The sequence below is a fragment of the Lepisosteus platostomus genome, chromosome 11 (genome assembly GCF_059453375.1).
Source record: "Lepisosteus platostomus isolate fLepPlt1 chromosome 11, fLepPlt1.hap1, whole genome shotgun sequence".
NCBI lineage: Eukaryota > Metazoa > Chordata > Actinopteri > Semionotiformes > Lepisosteidae > Lepisosteus > Lepisosteus platostomus.
Genome location: NC_142621.1, coordinates 43,530,289 through 43,545,968, shown reverse-complemented (window position 1 = coordinate 43,545,968; position 15,680 = coordinate 43,530,289). Strand labels below are relative to the sequence as shown.

The 15,680-nt window shown below is 41.9% G+C and overlaps 1 protein-coding gene across 5 annotated transcripts in view; it reads left to right on the top strand.

The window, feature by feature from the left end:
• The window catches only part of sdk2b (sidekick cell adhesion molecule 2b), a 228,598-nt gene that overhangs the window by 90,442 nt on the left and 122,476 nt on the right, over positions 1-15,680 (top strand). The window lies entirely within an intron of this gene.

Here is a 15,680-nt window from a genome sequence, read left to right as displayed (position 1 = left end):
ATATCTTATGAATTGATCCAAGAAAAGCCCTATGGATTTGTCAGTATTCACCCAACTGTAATTCAGAAATTCCTATTATGTGTTCTTCCAATAAAGTTAGCCTGCTGTGATTTTATTGATCCAAATAAAATGTAAAAACATGCCTTGTTTTAGAAGAGGATAGCTGTGCTAGGTGTGGCAAAAGGCAGTGTATAGAGATGGGAGGGTTATTTGAGAGATCTTAAATAGCTACACATTCTGAATCCTTTGGAAAACAGCCACTTTAAATTGGTGCCCTATTGTTATCTTCAGGGATAGATCTAATCCCAGGGTTTAGACACCTCATGGACATGACAACAGTCTGTAGCATCATGTCAGTCACAAGGTCCTCTTAAAGTCTCAAACGTGTAAATTCTGTAGCTATGGGATTGTAGCAATTTCCAGTGGCATAAACCAGATCTAATCTCCGTCTCTCCGACTCACCATTCCTCACCCACACCCATCAACAGCCGATTAGAAGCAGTAATCTGTGACAGGTGACCTACTTAAATCCCAGGGAGCACATCCAGACCTTGTCTCCAGATTATTTGCACTAATCTGAACCTCTCCACTCCAGCACCCCGTCACTACGATCAGATCCTTAAACCTGTGCAAAAACCGGGACAGCTGGAGACTCAAGGAACAGTGTGTGCTTGGCCTCGTTAGGGATCAGGTCAGGTAATACAGGCACTGCCAATTCCGGCACTCATAGGGACAGCTGGGAAAAGATACAGCACTGATTAAAAACAATTCCAGGGCCTCGCCCCCACCCAACCGGAAATATAAAAGCTGTATACATTGCACTTACTCAGTTTTATCTCAGTTTCTCCATTTATTTTCTGATCAGGTGCTGTTCTAAATTGTTTTCCATCATTCCGTGTTCTGGTTCATGATTCAGGTATTTTACTGCCGGTGCCAATGAGTGTCTTTTTGAAACGCCCCTCTTTAATGTGAATTATATAGGCCCTGCCCTGTTACGTGTATTTGTGGAGACAGTATGTCATGCTGTTAAACAAGTGAGCAGCAAAGTGCAATAAGCGCAGGAATGTCAGGGGCAAAGAAAGTTTTGTTTGTGTATTTACGAATTACTCCGCCATGACATCCAGAGTGTAAGAAGCTAAACATATAGTAGGATCTGAAAACCCAACAAAAAGAGAAATAGAAATAATTGGCATTTTAATTAGGGGGTGGTTCCATTCTTGACAGGTGCGTGTGGAGTTTGCATGCTCTCCCTGTGTTCAAGTGTGTTGTTGTTTTTTTGGTGGGAACTCTGGTTCCCCCTCTGAGACACACACTTCTGCTACTCTGACTGTCTCACTGGAGTCTGTCTCTCACGAGGACAGTGGCTGATCTCCTCACCTCATTACTCACTCATGACCAGAGTGACTTTGGTACCTGTCACCCCTACTTGCCTTTAGAAGACAAGTAACCGCAGGCCAAAAAAGAATGTGTTGCTGCCTTAGTCATCATGAGCTATTTGGCGCGACCTACAATATAACCCTAAAGGACTAGCTTGGCATTGTGAGAAAGTGGCAACTACTGGAAAATCTGTTTTGCAAATTCCACGTCTGTCCAGCTGCTGATCTGAATGCAGCGTTTTCTGTGCACCAAAGTATGTGAAATTAATTTGTAATAACTTCAAATATTAGATGAAGTCTGTGCAGGCAGAACAGAGTACACATGGGCTGAGAGTTGAGAACTGCAAATATTCCCCTCATGTGGAAAGGCTGTAATTAACAGGGGATTTCATCCCTTGTAAAATATAATTGAGTTCAGGAAGAAATATTTAAAATCACTCTGATGGTACGTGATAAATTGAAAGTGAAAATTTCCCAAATAAGCTGTCAGGGTTATATATTTATTTTTTAAAATATCCTTGTAATGTGACAATTGCAACAAAATAGTTTCGTGTGCCACTTCGTACGTGGAATTGTGTTATAACTGTTTTTTCAAAGGTACAAATGGTTATGATTTACTATTACTGTAGTTGGTTTATTATACAAATATAAGTAATATAATATTATTTTATGATTTTACTTACATTAATGATTGTAGCCTAGAAGCAGCATAAGTATTCTTTTCTCCATTTGCATGGAATTTTGCAATAACTCTGCAAGAAATAAACAATTTAGCATTTGCAGTTGACTAGTAATTTGGGCTGAAACTTTTATTCAAAACAAGTGACATTCATACAGCTGAGCACTTTACTGTAGCAACCTGCATAAAGTACCTTGCTCAAGGGTACGAGAGCAATGTCCTGATTGGGATGTGAACAGACGTTCTTCCAGTTACAGTCCAGAGCGCCAACCACTCTGGCCTCTGTACATTTTAGAATTACAAGGATATGCATCTTTTTTTTACAGTCTGACATTTAACTGGTTGTGCTGTGACTCATGTCACTACCTAGACACTATTACATGGACCTTGGTAGAGAATTTTTTTTTTAAGGAAAGGTCACCCCATATGTATTCCGTCTTCGTCCGGCAAAAAAAAGGTGATTTTGAGAACCAGGGTCCGGATGAATTTGAACCCCACCTACCGGTGCCAAATTTAAAACCCATTCTTTGAAAAACTGTGTCCCGTTATATAGAAATAATAAGCCTCTTGGAAACAAAAGTCACCGACATGTAATGATAGTAATCTTTACTTTACATATTCCCTTTCATGCTGTAGTTCACGTGTGGTGGGCAGTTTGAAGTTGTGATTTAATCCGTGCCGTCGTTTTTTTTTAAATCTGACTCTGTGAAGAGGGACTGTTCCTGCCTCAGTTAAGCTGGTAATGACTGCCACACAGAACTCACAGAACTCACAGGCACCAGGGGGACTGGGTGAGACCGGTAACTTCAAATCCCTGTTTTACCACAAAGAACAGGTTTTCTCGTCTGTTGTTATTTTTATTTTTCCTTAACTGGAGTATACTATGCAACAGAACTGTAAATTACGTCTTTTGCTTTAATGATCTCTCACAGTGCAGTGTGTTAAAGTGCACCCCTCCTCAAAATGTCAAACGTTTAAACCATAGAATAGAGACTGTCACTTGGAGTAAAACGCGCTTCACCCCTAAAGTACTCTCATAAATTACTTTTACAATAGCTTTGTTCTCTCTCTCGCTCTCTTGGCAACGGTTCTCCTTAATCCCAGCCCTTCTATTTAACACTCTTCCAAAGGAGGTTTTAGGACAAGATTTGTTTCTTAAGTTCCAGACAGCTCAAATGTCAATGAAATCTCCAACCCACCCACCCAAATTAGAATTGCCTTAAGGCTGAATACCTTTCAAGGGGAGCTGGGAGTCTCCATCAGGTGTCAAAGGGATTTAATCATCCTGCTCTGGGTTTCTAATCAGACTTTGAGACTCTTGTAGCTAGTTGCATACAGTAGCAACAGAGACATGTGTCCAGGAGCTTGCCATCCAAGTATTTGTTAATATTGATATACAGTAGAAGTAAAACTATTTCAGTGCAGAGGCCCAAGAGTGTGCCATTGCATCGTCTTCTGTATCTTATTTGATACATCATTTTGTATGAATTCTGCAAGGTTCTTAGTTTTTCTTTCCTTCCGAGACTGAAAATGCTCGCACTGGCTGAAGGGGTTTCACAGTGCCAGGTGTGAGGGTAGGAGATGAGAAAATACATGGCTTTTAGTGTCTTACAGTTCTGAACAACATCCTCCCAGTGTTTTCTGGCACAGAATTGAATGGGATTATTGGGTAACAGGACAGATTTAGAGAGAGAACCTGTATGATATTGTGTACTTGTCCAGTGTTTACATCATAGAAGTTCAAATAGCCACATTGGAGACAGCCTGTTAGATACAGATATTTTTTACTTTGTTTTATAAACACCTTAATGCACTGTGCTTTTGCACATTCTAGTACTGCTACGTGTTGTTAGGCCTGCATTGCTGTTTTCACCCCATACTGCTAGACCAGCTGTCAGTAATGACCCACTGACAAAAGTTTGTTTACTCTTCCCATTTTGACTGATATTTCATTACTATTTCGCAATTCCCCCCACTTGCTCCTTTCTCTTCTGTTGTGTGGCTGCGGACAGAGACAATGGTTGCTTATTCAGTGGTCGCCTTTATTTTTCTCATTTTGTTTTTTTCCATCAAAGCCACATTTTCTATTTGCACTTCCAGCCAGCGAACCTCAACATTTTTTCCTCACGATTTCTGCTTAGAGTGAGTCAGGAAAACAAAGAGCAGAGAGCACAATGGGTCCTGTCACATAATCACCATCATCATTACGTTTGCCAGTCTCAAAACACTCCATATCAATTTTTGGGGGGCCTCACAAATAATAATGTAATGGAAAAGGAACTCAGAAATCAACAGCCAGTGGTCTGCATCCTTGAAGGTTGCAAGGTAAAAGAAACATTTTAGGCTGTGTGTTTTTTGTCTTATGATTTCCAGTCATTTTCTTCTTTGACGCCTTCTTCTTCAGAAACCAAATGGTTTTCTGCTCCCCCAGCTCGGTGTGTTTGCAGAGCTTTGTTGATGTTGATTTAAATAGAGCCGCCAACACAACATGTTGACTGCCTAGTTGATGCTCTGTTGCTCTGAAGCATTTTTTGATACCCACTCAGTATGGAAATACAGTTGTAGATTTGTCTCGCTCGTGGGAACAGATTGTTATATTAGAACCTTCACAAGTCGTATAACCTTTCCCGAATGGTGTCATAAATCTAATTTGGCACCAGGCACACAGGAGCACATGTTGGGGTAACTGTACAAAATGAACCAAAACGTACTTTTTCTAAAATTCCTTTGCTGCCAACCTGACTTGATGATTGCGTATTGGGCCAATACAAATGTCAGAAACACTTTCCATTATATTTCAGGAACGGGCTACTATAATGATGCAGACAATGAAGCACCTAAAACAGAAGTTTCAATTGTCTGCCTGGATATCGCTGTGACGCATTGTGCAGCACTGCTGTCAACAGAAAACAATGCCTTCAACAGCTGCAGTCTACCCATAGGCTGGCAGGAGGGGGGACTGAGGCCGAGTTCCAACAGCAGCAGCGATTTTCATTTGCAGTCTACGCCACTTCTCATTAAGGTTCATCAGAACATCAGGTGCATTCTATGTCCTTCATCATTCAGAAACCTTTGCCGATTCCTTCGCAACGTATTTGTCTGTGTTGTCAGCCTCTCAACACCTTCCAATATTTACTCAATTAAGAGGCTTTGCTCACCTTGTGCTTCCTTATTAATGAACGGCTTTCTGAGAGAGATGATCTGACGGCCCACAGCCACCCATGGTGTTCTGTCAAGAACAGTAGTGTGTCCCACCCTGTAATTACTTTCACAATCAGAACTGCTGACACGCACATTGCTTCTGATGATGCCATACTTTCCTTTTCTTGATGTCATGCTTGGTCTCTGAACAGCATGTAGGCTAATTCTGCTATGTGAAGGACCCCAGTGGGTCACAGGTTAATGGGTAACAGTGATGCCAAGGACCACAGAGACCATATTTGATTGCATCATTAATGTCCCCTGTGGCTTGTTCGGTGCAAGCAAATAGGTATGCCCCAGACAAGTCACTACTCAGTAATCAATTTTTACACCTACATAATTTGGTGAACAGGGCATTGAACGCCGTTTTCCGTGCTTATTTTAGTTCTCGAAGAGCCCCATCGCAGCCTGCTTCGTATGAATTTTATTATATGTTACATAAACGAATGACAAAGTCAGGCTTCTATTTCTCGCACACAGAGCAGAAATTGCTCACCTCTGGAGTCGGTGATAGCAGCAGCAGAAATCTATAAGACCTGCTCCCTTCTGTGCTCGGATAATTATAATATTACTAACAATAATGAGGACCTATTATTTCTCGTTGGACATGCTTTCTTTCTAAAGTTGCATTGTTAATGGACTTAATTACTTAGCACCCCTCCCTTTCCGTAGTCTTGTCAAGGTGGGCCTGCTGACCAGCTTCGAACTCCCCCAAATGCCTTAGCAATGGTCTTTCCCCTCCCTCGCCATGTGCTCAGTCTCACACTCCTCCTCCCTGCATTCTCAAAGGATGGGCGTGATGTCAGAATTGCCAAATACACAAGTGGCACACGCCCCTAACCTAGTGTGTCTAGACAGAAAACAACCCGACGATATTGCCTATTAGCTCTTCCCCAAGTGTGCAACAAGTTCACAGTTAAACACAATCAACACGAGTGAGCAAATTGCACAATGGTGGAAAACAGGTAATACGTGAATATACTGTACGATACACAAGCAGGGAATGAGGAACAATGAGGACAAGCAAGGAGCGATGAGCGAGGTAATTCGAGCGCCAATAACACAAGCAAACACTAAACAAGCAAGAACAAAGCCAAAGCTACTGTAGCAAAAACAAGCGCTGAAAAAACAATAAGTGTTCTAAATTGAGCCGGAGCTCAATTTTCACTGTTGCACGTTATTTTGCACTGAGTGTAGAAATCTGTTTTGTGGCAAGCACTTTCGGGGGTCGCAGTCTGTGCTAACTCACACTTCCTGTTTTCCTGTTCAAGTACTAATTTGGAGAGGCTGGCAGTTATTGGATCTGATCCATGCTCTCAGCTACAGTATATGCTGATCATCCACGGCACAGATACTCTTGCTGTTTGAGTTCCTGTTTGGCACTGATGATCTATCCAGGAGCAGCAGAGCAGACTGTAGCTCAAAAGTCCTCCTGCATTACGAATAGAAAGGGGCACACTTAGAAATCAGTCTGTGCGACTTTATCCAGCACACTTGAAACAAATTATTGTTTAAAAAATATCAGTCCAATTTTTATGTTTTTTAAAAATTACTTTTGCAAAAACAGAAAGGAAACTTCTCAGAACTTTAAAAAGATGAATTCTACATGAGCTCATTTCCGTACATCCAATATCAGATTGATGCCTATTCCTGGTAAGGTAAGGGTCACCTGGCATTGAGCACAAGGTGAGAAGACTGGACTGGACACCTGTCAATTGCAGAGTATATAGGCACACATGCACACAGTTACAATTAAGAGATACCAGTTAACCTCACTGGCATGTCTTTTAAAATTGGGAGCAAATTCTAATTATCTGGACAAATTCCATGAGATAGAATATGCAAAATCCACACTGAAAGCACTCCTTAGTCAGGAATTTTGAGGCAGCAGCACTAACCACAACAGTGGTGCATTTTACAACCTACAGTACTAAGACTCCTTGCAAGAAATCCTCCATTAAAACACAGCATGATTTTAACTTATGTTGCATCTACCCCAAACAGAGAGCATGGCTTTTACACATGTAACACCCACCCAAACCCACCAAACAAAATGAACTACTGTATGCATTTTATTTCTTTCTCTCTTTCTCAGCTACTCTGTCTTTTTCTGCCTGACTGCCAGAGTGTACTACAATTAAAAGTGCCAGTGCAGCACTATGTTCAAAAGGTCTTTTGAGTTTCGTAACAAAGCCTTCAACAAAGCCTATTAAACATCCATTTTACGGCATTAAAATACAAATACACCTGCCTCCTGTCTGTCGAAGAGGGTTGAAAGGGAGCATGTGCGAGGAATTGGAATATTAATGAGCAGCAATCTGAGTTTTAACGATTACACCCCATGGCTTAATGATAGTTTTGCAAAAAGCTACCAATTGCCATGGCTACAGCAGCTTTCTCTCATTGCACATCACAGCCCCCCAAAAACACAGGCCCTGGGCCTGCTGTCACCCCACCAAAGTGCTCCACAAATTACAGCCTTTCATGGCCCTCTGAAGAAAAGGCTTCATCTTCATTTTCAAATTATATATATATAAAAGCCGTCTGGGTTGAATAAATAATCTTGTGCTGCCATAAAAATTAAATTCTGCTTTGTCAGCATCATAAAGTGTTTTAATATAGTTTTTTATGATTTAATAGGGGACCAGCAGACTTCTGTGGTGTTCCCATATTGAAATGTGTTGTTTTAAACCTTCACGTATATCTCTAGCAGTGTTATTAATCTATTTTTTTTGTCTTCCTGTACTGCTGGGAGGCCCACTCTAGTCACATTCTTTACTGGTCCAGCGACATTGACATTTTTATTAACAATTACCTCAATCAGACTCCCGTTGCCTTATTTTTTACATTAACGGTTTGATGGAAATTTGTCCAGCTGGTTTTGCTTTGGCGGTCTGGGTGAATGACCTTGCGCGAGGGCACAGCACAGTGGGAATCACCTGGGATTCGACCTCATGTCCCTCCAGGTGTCCAGAGTCCTAGTCACTGCCGTCTCTTAACTCAAGCTCATGGGTAACCCTGGAAAGCAGAATATATCCATGGTTTCGTTCATTTGTCCATTATTCCTTTGCCTTTCTGGACTGTGCCATGGGATCCACGATAGCCACATAGACAGGGCCCCAGGCTAATGTTTTCTCTGAAGGGTGGCACCTCTGCGTCTCTGAGTGTTCCTGTACAGGATTAGAAATTCTGGTGCGGGGAAAAAGCTACATCACTTACAGCAGCAACCTGATTTAAGTCCCAGTACTTAGCAGGCCCAGACTTGCTCAGCATCAGCACTCTGATAAGATCAGGCTGCAAGGTGGCACGGGTGCTGTTCATTGATCGTCTGGGCCCTTGTGTGTGTTTTTTCAGCAATCTGTGTTTAGCATCTTGTGGAAGCAGAAGCAAACTGATCCACGTCCTGAGGTTGGTGGCTGCTGACCCAGATACATGGTTTAGCGTTAGCATGAATAGTGACCCAGGCTTACAGCTCACTCTGTAAACCCAGCTATAATGCCCATGAGAAAGACAATCAGGTGGGCCCACAAAACAATGCCAAGTTTTGAAGGAGGTTTTCAGAATCTTTAGGGGTATGATTTGTAGACACCTGTGTGGATTGTACTTGCATTTAAACCATTGACAATTCTCCACACACATAATAAAACCTCTTTTCCCTTGATATTCCTGCATTTTCTCCCATCCTCCATAAGGAAGGGGGAATTTTTCTTGCTTTGTTTCGTTTCTCATTGGCAGTGCAGCAGGCGGCTTTGGAGACGCGTTCTTCCGATCTCAGCGAGAACATGCAGGTTTCGTGATCTTTGCGAAATGAAAATATCAAAGCTAATGTAGCCTGACTATTTGCATCGTTTGATCTTAGCCTCAGCTCTAATGACTCCAGCTACAGAGTTTGTCTCGAAGAGAGCAGAATGATGTACGACAGCAGTCACTTCACATTCCCCGAGCATTGAGGAAACCAGATTGGCCCCTTGGAGTCAGAATAGTGCTGGTAATAAAACAGGAATCAGCACTGTGAAGGGATGGAAAACAGACACCCTAAACAAATCATCCCAGCAACAGAACTGGTAAATGCGTGTGCCAATGGGCTGTGGGCATCATCAGCCCGGCAGATGTTAAGCTGTTCAGCATGATCATCGCTTATTTTGTTTTTCCCCTGTTTCTTTTAATGGATTTTCTCTTTTTGTACTTTACTCTAATGAAATCAGATTACAATGGGCAGTGCACATATGGTTGCAATGGGTCCCATTCTGTTGTGTCTTAATAACAGGGGGACTAATCCCTTTCTCATCTGTTCTGCACTAATGGGAGCCTGCTTGGGATTTGTTCTTCTTTATCTGATGTAATGGATTTGCAACACCCACCAACCTGCAGCACTGCCTTTTGTGAAGACAGGGGAAGAGGTGTTTTTGCCTATACACGAGACAAGGATATTAAGAATGGGAGAAAGAAGCGACTCAGAGATTAGTGAGGTGAAAAAAATAACAACAATGCAAGGATTACACAAGATTTGTGTGAGGAATACACGATATCCTTCTTCATCCTTTTATCAGCTTCATTTAGATCCCAGCAGCTAAACGAGTTTGGGCCCATGTAATACCGTGTAGTAATCTTTGAAGACAATTGTGTTCAAAGTGTGCAGTTTTGGTTACCAATGGACTACTGTAGGGGCAGGAAAATTTCCAGCTATTATTGCAAAACAGTGTTGGAGGAGGTTTTCTTGCCAAATTGAGACCCAGTCGACAGGTTGATGAGATATCCCTGTTAATAACATTGGCCCTTCTTAAATCTTTACCCAGCATTGGTAATTCGGATGGATCTGGCATCCTTTTTGTTGAAGGATGAGTGATATGGTGGCACAGAATAACAGGCACCATGACACTATGAATGGCACGCAGAGCTGTGCTGTAATACATCGCAAACTCGTCGAGCTAGCTGAGGGGTATTTCAGAGTGTGAATTGTGATGTCAAGCTAAATAAAACGGCATGTGTTGACAGTTTTGAAATGGGAAGCCTTCTGCTTCATTCACCATATTATCACAAAGTAAGTGCCGTTAGCATCCCTTTCTAGGAGGAGGGCTAATAAAATCAAAGGACTGGAGAGCAGTCGAAATGACACAGGTAGCAAACCCCGTTATCCATAAGTAAAGCACTTCCTGTGCTTTTGTTTTCTGTGTATTATACTTTACAACATCCTTTGGCGAATGGTGTGTACAAATCTTGCAGGGAACACTTCTTGAACAGATCCAACAAAAAACAGGACTGCGCAATATTGTAGGTGAAACCTAAGATGTTTTTTTTTTTCCTCTTTTATAGTCCACCAACTTCGTCAAAGTTCTTTATCGGCTTCGTCAGCTGCACCCTGCATCCTCGAGACTTGCCAGCCACATAAACATTTTACTGACAAGGACGGTCGCCTATTTACTGACAAAGCAGAAGTGTTACTGGCATCAGACACATGACTCCTATCTGCCGCCAACCTGCAGCAGCCTCTGCAACTTATTCTGTGAAATTTCCATTCTCCACATCTCGCGAGGAACCCAGTGTTTCGCTTTCCATTTCATCCGTTATAAAGCACTGGCCTTAAAGGTGTGACAGTTTGCATGTTTGTGTGTGTGCGTGTGTGCACGCATGCAAGGAGCGTTTGTAGTATTAAGGACTGTCCTGCTCTCTATTAATAACACAGTTTCAAAGACAGATTGCACTATGATATCTTGGCTAAATTCCAGACTCGAACTAAGATTCAGGGCTGTCTAAATTTCCCTTACCTCAGATAAATGAATTCCAAAGTTCCCTCCCCCTCATTGTATTAAATATTCAAAAGCAAAATGACTCTGCGGCTCTTTTGTCTGGGGACAGGAGGGCCATTTCTCAGCTGTATTCTGTCTGATCCAAACTGCACTGAAGGCTCTAGCGTGAGGATTGTGGAATCGTGTATCTGACGGCCTCTGTGCTCATTGTTTCACTGTATACCTTAATTGTTGGGTTAATTAAATAATGTGGCCAATTAAATTGGGTTAATAATGAGCACAATTAAGGAATAGCTTAATCAAAATAATCTCTTATCTGTTAGCATAATATATCTCTGTTAATTAGGCCAGTGTGGGTTCATGGAGAATACAAATGTCCTGAAGTACAATTTAAGAAAAGATCTTTCAGAAGTGGGAGTCTTTGGGAAACTAGTGAGGTCGTGTCCTGAGAAGTCCTGTTTGGTTTGATATTGAAAGTGATTGATGGAAGACAGAGGCGAAAGGGAAAAAAGACAGCTGTAGTTTGTATCTGTCTTGGCAAAACCCAACAGAAACAAAAAACACTCAAGACCCAAACAAGCTTGCAAAGAAGATCCTGGAGGCCAACTCTGAGTGCAAGTGTGCTGACAGATTGACCCTAACTGTGTGATTCTGTTATCCCACTGGGCACCAATCGGTACAGATTGAGCTCTTTGCTGCCCCTCTCTCCACCCTTGCAGGAGATCACCTCCAGCTGCTGGGTTTCGCCAGTGGGTGTGTTGGTGCGTGTCTGTGATTGGCATGCTGCCTTGCCCGGGCAGATGAACATGTATGGTAGCAGCTGTTGCATCGTCAGCCTACCCCCCCCGCCCCTCCTGTGCCCGTGTGTGAGGCAAGCCTGCAGCGACCAGATGCCACCCCGACTGACAACGTGGTGCTCTGGTGCCAACACTGGTGACACAGTTAGTGCTGGCAGTTGAGGCACAGATTTTAACCTCGCAGGCTGTAAAGGGTGCCGAGATCACAGCAGTTGCCAGAGGTGCCACTCTCCTCACTAAAGAGGGTGCCACAGTTTCCAGGCCAGTGTGGTCTGAGAAGCTCATAATGTTTCCCGTTTTGATGTTCGTTAATTCCTCCAGTAGTTGTGTCTTGGAACTGGTTTACCACAGGGTGCTTTATAAAGAAGGGAGCCCGCTTTGCTGAGCAGTGAATTAAATCCAAAGAAAGAAAAATAAATAGATTTAATGTTGATTTTTGAAGTACATTGAAATACTGCTGTGTGCAGATCAGAGTTATATAATGCACACGTACTGTGAAAATTAATTAAAAAAACTGTTATTGATGTGTAACCATAAGGCAATATTAGAGCTACATTTTCCAGAATGTTAGTTTCTCTTGGATGTCTGAGTTCCAGTTAGCCTTGCCAAAAGGGGAAGTGGCTCATGAACACAGCAACATATCAATAAAAAATCAATATCCGGGCTTTCATTTTTGGGCCCCTATCACCGGGAATCAGAATATCTAATTGAAAAAGCAAAAAAAAACTCCACCAAGAATGTGCATTGACACTCTCATTTTGAGAATTTTAAATACTTTTGACATCAGAAGGGAGATTGGTTTTATATGCTGCCTTTTAAAACCGTGGCACAAATGTGTGTATTTAATGTATTACTACTATATCAACCAGCCCCCTGCAAAACAGACTAAACCTCCCCATAATGGAAATGACTTATTTTGTAAGCCAGCTGTTCTTTTAAATGTACAAATGCCAAAACTATTTGTTTAGACTATATAGGAGTCTATTTAGTCTACTTGAGTATAGAATCGTAAATAAGAATAGAATAAGAGTCACTGAGAAGTCAAACATTGGCCCGTGTGTTTAGGTAGGGGAAACACTAAGATGAGTTAAGTCTGTCTGTACGCTAGTGTGTCTCCAGAGTTGTGTGCGTTTGTTGTTTCTCAGGAGGTCTGTGTTTGCCTGAGCTGCCAGCGCATTGAAGGTGCATGCTTTTGTGTGTGTGGGTTGGGAGCCCTTTAGCTCGGGAGAGCTGGAAACGGCAGCCCAGATCTGAGCATGGGAGAGGGTGTATGAGCTCTTGGTGGGGGCTGCTGTGTGTCTTCACAATGAGACTGCTGAGGCCCATTATCTGTGTCTGATTGTTTTGCTGCACCACTGACTTCAGAGCCCCCTTTTCCAGCCCACTGCTCTTCCTCACTCTCCTCTCTGTCTTTCCACTCCTCCCTACCTTCCACCCCCCCCCCTTTTCTCTCTTTTCGTCTCTTTCTCATTCCTGTCATTTTGTTCTTTTCCTTCTGCCTGCTCTCAGTTATGACTTTGACTCCAGAAATAGTGGCAGCCGGAGACATGCCTGAAGGGGAGAGCTGTGGCGGCAGTGCTCTTGCCTCTGTCCTCCAGCTGCATGTTCCCAGTATTTAGAAACGAGAGGTGGCTGTTCGGCCCATCTAGCCCAGTTTGTAGCACTGGGGTCTCAGCTTCAATAATATGGCGGGGCATGCATTGCGCCATTCAGCTCCTTCCTGTCCTCGTCCACACCACTCCAGACATACTGCACTGTCCCGTTTTGGAATGAACACCTAAATGGAAAAGTAGTTGATCTGTTACTGATTGATTAAAAGGCACCCATTTACAGTATATTGAGCACTCTTCATAAAAAAAAACAAATAGCACCGGGTCAGAATACAGGGGGACTTGATACAATGGCAACGTTTTTTAAAATTTTTGTATGACCCTGAAAATAAGATGAGTTACCTTTTTTTTCTTTTACGTGGAGAGAGAGCCCTAACCCAGAAGGCAGGAAAGATGAAGCAAGCAATTATGAGCAGTGCATGCAATTTGTTCCAAAATCAAAGATCAAATCCCCCAATTATTTTGATGCCATAGTATATACAAGATGTACATTTTACCTGACTACATACAGTATGTACATATGGCACCTAATGAAGGATGGAAGAGGATGGATCCAAGAGTTTAAACAGTCTACAAATCTCTCATTTATGCTTTTGCTGTCCCTATACATTTAATAGATTCTTACATTTTAAACCATTTACAAAGAGCCAAAGAATCTTTACTTAAGATCCTCACCCATTTATTTACCCATCATTTAATACCCACCAAATATAACATGGTCTCTTTTATTATTATTATTATTATTATTATTATTATTATTATTATTATTATTATTATTATTATTATTGTTGTTGTTGTTATTGTTGAGCCCTTTTATAGGGAATTCCATATAAGGTATAGTACTGTAAAAGTGTGGAAGAACACTAATAGAAAATACAATCAAAAAATCGATTTTTAAAAGAATAAATTGCTTGAGGGTAACAAACCGAACATACAGGACTGATTATTTTTGCACTGAAGGATATTTTCAATGATCATTAAACTCCCTAAGGCTACTGTATAAAGTAATGAGAAGACCTGGCCTATATCTGATCTGACCCCATTTCTGAAGGAATTAACAATTTGAGCTGCAGATGGTTCAAGAGATCACAACCTTTGACCTCTGGCATCTGGAAAGCAAACTATTTTTCCTCTCTGAGCTTGTTTTGTGAGGAAGGAGCCGGGAAAAAATGGATAGTTTATAATTAGGCTAGTCAGTTTTTATTTCCTTGACGTCATCAGCGAAAAGAACTGATGGGAGCCTTATACCAAATATGTCTCAAGAATTTTGCAGTGGTTTGTTTGGAAGAATATGACATTTTGGGATAGGAAGTCTTTATGTTTCTTTTCCTGATTGCCATTCATTTTCACACTCTTTCTTTCTGACTTTGGAAAACAGCCTAATTTTGGGAAAGGAAATGAGGGTATTTCACAGAACTGCATAGCACTCCTTTAAGAATCATTAATTGGTGCTGCTTTCACAGTGCCTCTTTTTCACGCTCATTCTGTCTGAGGTTTTCAGTTTATTCGCAGATGAACGTTCCCAACAATTGTTGCCCGCGTCTCTTCTCCTCCCCAAACTGCAAAGCATCTCTTCTGAGACCCACAGAGTAACCCCCATGGGTCTCTGCAGAGAGCAACTGCTTCAAGATCTTGCAGTCCCTTTTCCGCAAGTGCTTGTGAATTCCCCAGACTCAGTAAGCTCTGACACATGGAGCTGTGGATAGCCGCTGTGTCACATGTACACTGCTAAAGATGTTCTACACGTTCCAGAATGGGAAAAATCCCAGCTTTGCGACTCAAAAGCCAACAGCTGGGCCAAAGTTTCCTTTGAGGGGCTTTCTTTCATCGCTGTGCCAGGGAGACTTAATGCTTTAGATATTTTATACATCTAATGCATCTTTGCCAGCAGTCTTGGGAATGATCCGCCTCTGCATGGGAAGTAAACTGGTATCTAAGCCTTATTTTTAGAGATGTTTGTGCTTAGCTGTTTGATAGAGGATGGACACTGAGGATCTTATGCCTTACTGCTCTCCAGAAGGGCTCATTTCATCCACTTCCTCCTGAAAATCAACACAATCTAAGGAGACATATGGTGCAAAACTAAAATCAAACATAAAGTACACCAAACTACAATTCAAGATATATTATGTCTCTGTATGATAGTTCTATGCTCCAAAGCATGTTCAATAAGCCACACTGTCAGTCTCAAAAATGAATTCTCTCAATGTAGCCTCCTGAGCTACCAGGGGTGTCCTCTGGCGCAAGAAGGAGTGCTATCTGTACTGATG